General features: G+C 33.2%; 1 pseudogene; it reads left to right on the plus strand.

Moving 5' to 3' along the window:
• The first annotated feature begins 882 nt into the window (after nt 1-882).
• LOC140875177 (cold-responsive protein kinase 1-like) lies at nt 883-3656 on the plus strand (annotated as a pseudogene).
• Nucleotides 3657-5726: the final 2070 nt, after the last annotated feature.

A 5726-nucleotide genomic window follows, 5' to 3' on the forward strand; every position in this document is an offset into this window, starting at 1 on the left:
ATATTCAAATGTAATTACTCTTAATTTGGTTTAATATATGCATCCCCGTTAATACGCAATAATTGTGCAATAATTATCTCTGTTGGTAGAACGATCGAACCATGACGTTTATGTAGTTATGAGTTAAAATTCAGTCCTCGTGTCAGAAAATTTTGTTTGAACTCCTAGATCCCACTTTTTTTTTCATGGATGAAAATCGGTACAAAAAGTTAAATATATAGTACTAATATATAATATTTGAGTACTAAGAGTTTCAATCTATTACAAATATTAAGATTTTGAGTATAACATTGGAACAAATTTATTAATATCAAAAGCTTATTGTACATATTGTTTATGTACAAAATAGTTATATTAAAAACACTTGTTCATTATTAATCAGTACATACATTAGTATTTTGGAAATCACAAAAATTAATAATTTGTGTGCACTAATTTAAGAAATTTGAGTACAAAATCTATTTAATTTAAGTATTGATTTATATATTTACGGCATCAATTGCCTCAAATTGAGTACAAAATCATGATTTAATTATATTTTTAGTTTTAGAGAGATGAAATATAACACAAAAAAAATTATACCAAGAAAACTTGTTTTTATATCAAATCTAAATTAGTTAGTACTGAAATTTCATATATTTGTACTTGAATTTCAATTTGTTGTACACATGACATTTTTTTTACCAATTAACTCAAAAATCATATAAATTCATTTATTTATGTTTTCTTTTATTATTTTAATTATTAACCAAAAAAGTCGCAATAACAAGGTTCCCAAAAGAAAACAAACAAACATCTAGAAAACGATTTTCAGCGTAAATTTCAACAGTAAAAGCGTAAAGGGGACACTGAGTTCCGTCATGATGACAAAAGACCCTTTGAAGTTTTGGGGTCGTGAGTGCTTGTTAGTTTGGGCGATTGCCAATACGGTTGGAGTTCTTTAAGCTGCAATAATAGTTTTCCTTTCATTTTCAAACTGCGCTTAATGTCGTTGTCGAGAACCCGCGAGTCAGGTGTAAAAATTTGCTAACGATTGATTCACCAACTTGAGACGACTTTCTGGTGGCATTATTTTATTCAATGATGATGTTTCGCGAGCATGTATTTATACGCACCAGAGGTGTTTTCAATGAGCCCAATTTGCTCATGTTTCGTATTTCTTCTCTGGTACAACAACATCTTCGTTTGTTTGTTCCTGGAACTTGTGGTTGGGTTGATTTCATTTGTCTATTTTCATATTTGGAGTACAGGTTAAAAGGGTTTGGGTTGTGATTTTATTCAAGATTGGATTTTTATGAAGCCAAGAGCTGTAAATTGTAATGGGATTTTCGAGTTGCTGTGGTTTATTTGGTTCCCGCAGAGAAAGTACTGTAATGGAAGCTCCAGGTGAGTTGGCTGTTTGTTATATTTATCAGATTTTTCCTGATTAAATGTTTATTGGGTATTTGTGTGGTGTTTGTTTGTCTTGCGCCTCCAATGCTCTTTTTACTCATTTACCTTTCTCTCACACGAGCCGATGTGATTTGCTGTCTGAATGTTGGAAAAAATAATTCGAATGTCGTGTTATTCGGTCCGTTTGTTTCGTGGTTATTGCGGCTTGATTCATCTCTGATTAAAGCTTTGACAACGCCCCATGTCAGCCTGGTAGCCCCCGGGGAACCGGCTAGGGACTGATCCGGATTGAGTTGGTGCATGTTTTGAACCTTATACAGTTGCTTACACTTGGTATTTTGTTTGCTTCTGTATGGTCAGGAGTTTATGTAAACAACGTGAGGCTGTTTTCTTATAATTCATTGAGATCAGCTACAAGGAACTTTCACCCTTCGAACAAAATCGGTCGTGGAGGTTTTGGTGAGGTCTATAAGGTGCGGTTAGTTTATAGTCATTTCTGTTTTTACCAATGCCGTGTATTGCTCTGTCACCTTTAGCTAGGAACTTAGGTCCCGTTTTTGTTCTAAAATACGTATGTACTTTCAGGGAGTTCTGAGGGACGGGACCGAAGTTGCCATCAAGAATCTTTCTGCTAATTCTAAGCAAGGGAGCAGTGAATTCTTGACAGAGATTAACATGATATCAAAAGTTCAACACCCGAACCTCGTGCAGCTCATTGGTTGTTGCATCGAGGGTCCCTATAGAAGCTTGGTGTACGAGTATTTGGAGAACAATAGTCTCGCCAGTGCCTTACTTGGTAATGTTCAGCACTTTGTATTCCTTGAAATTTGACAATGTTTAAGCTTATGTATAACAGACCACTGTCACTATACATCTCAGGCTCGAAAGCTAAACATGTGGAGCTCTGCTGGTCTAAGAGGGCAGAAATATGTATGGGTACAGCTTCTGGCCTCGCGTTTCTTCACGAGGATGCTGAGCCACGTATTGTCCATCGAGATATAAAAGCTAGCAACATTCTCCTTGATCAGAATTTCCTCCCTAAAATTGGTGATTTCGGGTTGGCAAAACTGTTTCCGGACAATGTCACCCATGTCAGCACACGAGTAGCTGGAACAATGTGAGAACTAATCTCTATTACATTTCTTTGCCCAAATCTTGAGAGTCGTGTCCGGCCCTAGACTCATAAGCTTGTGCAAGTAAGCTCAACATAACGGGCTTCACTAGCCGAGTAACCGTTATCATTATACAAAAACAATTAACCACAGTAAATGAGTTCTATACGTAATCCTACAAATTATTAACAAATGTCCCATCATACAATGTGAGGCAAGAGTGTTACAAGCCGAGCTTGTAATCCACGCCCACCATAATATATTTGACGGTTTTCCTTTGTGCTTTTAGTTATTATATTTGTCTCCTATACTGCAGGGGTTATCTAGCTCCTGAATATGCATTATTACAGCAACTCACAAAGAAGGCAGATGTGTATAGTTTTGGGGTGCTCATACTCGAAATCATAAGTGGGAGAAGCAGTAGTCGAGCTGCTTTTGGCCAGGACTTGTTGCTTCTTCTTGAATGGGTACAATTAGTTCATGAATCAAGGCCTATGTTTACGAAATTATATACTTCTGTACAGAGACTATTTGGCATTACATCCATAAACTTATGTATCTGATCTTTCCATGTTGTGGCAGACTTGGAAACTGTTGAGTGAAGGTAGGCTTGAAGAAATCGTTTGATCCGGAATTGGTAGATTATCCAAAGAATGAAGTATTAAGGTTCGCCAAAGTCGCCCTCTTCTGCACTCAGGCAGCCTCTCACCAAAGACCCGACATGAAACAAGTGGTGAAAATGCTGTCAACCGAAGTGAAGATCAACGACAAGTTGTTATCTGAACCGGGATTGTACAAAACTGGTGCATCTTCCATGGGATCGTGTGATGGTTGTTCCGAGACTTCGTCCTCTCGAAGGAAGAAAGGCAAACAGTCTGCAACTCCTCGCACCACTACTTATATTCAACAGCCTACTACACAGATGCTTCCCAGATGACTCATATATCAGGATTTTTGCACCATTTTTTTTGTTGAACAATATCCTCTCAGCTACGTGTTGCCTTGCCGGGGAGATTTTTATACCAGTTAAATATACCACTTACAATCATGTGTAGATTTTTACCATTTAAATTAATTATACCATATGTGTATATTTGTACAATTCAAATTAATTAAACATAAACATATGGATCGGTGTATTTTGATAAAAGTCTCCTACAATACACATGATTCTCTCTCCACAGCAGAGCCTTTGACCCGTTTCTTGTACTAATCAATATGAACATTTCCATTCTTTTTAATTTAACCATTCAATATGACGAATAATCACTTTTATTGCAACTAAGGGGGATTCTCTATAATTTTTCTTCCCATATTTCAAAATTATCTGTACCTAAGCCGAAAGTGCAGGGGCAGATCCAAGAAAATGGAACAATAGAAGTTGAATTTTTAATGGGGATAATTTGGTACTGGCTTCCTGTAAATTTCAATTTCAAATTCAAAAAATGACTCCAAATATTGTACTACGGATAAGACCATTCCCGTTTGGTAGGGCTGATCTCCATTTTGCATTGCATTTCATTCCAAGCTTCTGTAATCGCATATCTCCATTTATTTACTAGTATTTCCCAATAAATGCATATTTATATATCATTAAATTTAATGATTTCCTATATTTTAATTAAAATTTTAGTTATTTTTTAGTTTGAAAATAGTAAAAATTTAATAATTAATATAATAATAAATAAATTTTATAATGTAACTAATTTAATAATTAATTTAATTACTATTCATCATATTTTAATTATTAGTAATTATTAAATTTTTATTTATTTAACAGTAATATTATAATTGTTACTAATTAAATTTAACATTAAAATTAATATACAAATTATATAATAATATTTTATTTATCAAAATAAATTCATATTTATATTATTATTAAATTTATTAATTTCTATTTTTATTAATATTTTAATTTTTTTGTTTGAATTTAAAATTAATGAAAATTTAATAATTAATATAATATTTAAAATTTATTTATAATGATAAGGGTAAAAACGTAATTTTTTATTTTATCATTATCTCAATCCCAATATTAATCATTCAAATCAAACATATCGTTATTTATTTCAATTCTATTCAATTCCTTCAATAATCCCAATATACTTTATCCATACTTTATCATATCCATTTGTTGTGAAAATTCTTCGCAAGCGTACGAGTGTCAAGTTTTAATATAGTGATAAAATCAGATATCGATCCCACAGGGAGTAAAATGAAAATAACCAGTGTTTGTAATTAAAATAGTCTAAACTTTATCTAGAAAATCAAAATCTCAGAATTTTGCAGAATAAAATAATCAATGAGTTTTTAATAGCACGCACACAACTTGCAGATATAATAAATCAGAGAAAATTGGTCTAGAGGTTTAGATTTCACCTGGTTTCAACAGCAGTCAATCCTAATTAATTTAGTTTCATGAATTCCAGTCAATTAATAGCCAAGAACACTTAAGTTTATTATTTCCCTCTCCCGAGCAACAAATAATTTTTATCAACTACAATTCAATTACAATATCTCTATTAAGAATTTATCGCAGTGATCTATCACAAAACAATGTTCTTTTTAAAAGCTCTGTTAAAATTATACACTCTCCCGAGCTGTATAAATAATTAACAGTGTAGTTTCTAATGGTCCTATTCAAAATCTTCTCTCCCGAATGCCAGATTTCAAATAAATATAACAAATCAATTATTGATCAGATAATTGAAAAGACAATCAATTCTAGAAAAAATAATTAATCTAGAAGAAATTCAATTTAATAAAATCAAAAATTCATGAAAGTGTCTACACCAGGTTCCATCCGACCTCTAGACTCTAAAAAATTAGTTCATAATTAAATTCTGAATAAAACAAAACATGTTCAAAAATCCAGACATGAATTCAGAATTAAATAAATAAAAGATAAGAAAACAAATCCGTCGTCGATGCCGTGTCCGGTCGATCAATCTCCGTCTTTGTTCTTCAGATAAGCTCCAGAATTCTTCTCCAAAATCTCACGATCAATTCTCTGTTCTCTGATTTGTGTTAATGTGTGGCGGCCTTCCTTATTTCTCTGACAAAGAATCTCTTATATATCATGCACAAAAGCCCACTCAAAAGCCCATAGAATAATTGCTCGAAATAATAAAACTTTTCAAATCACGATCGGGCGGACGCTCAGTTAGCGGCGTGGGCGCGCCTTCAATTCGAATTCAATCACAAATCTTCAGAGCAGCA

This window comes from Henckelia pumila, chromosome 1, assembly GCF_033568475.1.
Source record: "Henckelia pumila isolate YLH828 chromosome 1, ASM3356847v2, whole genome shotgun sequence".
Lineage (NCBI taxonomy): Eukaryota > Viridiplantae > Streptophyta > Magnoliopsida > Lamiales > Gesneriaceae > Henckelia > Henckelia pumila.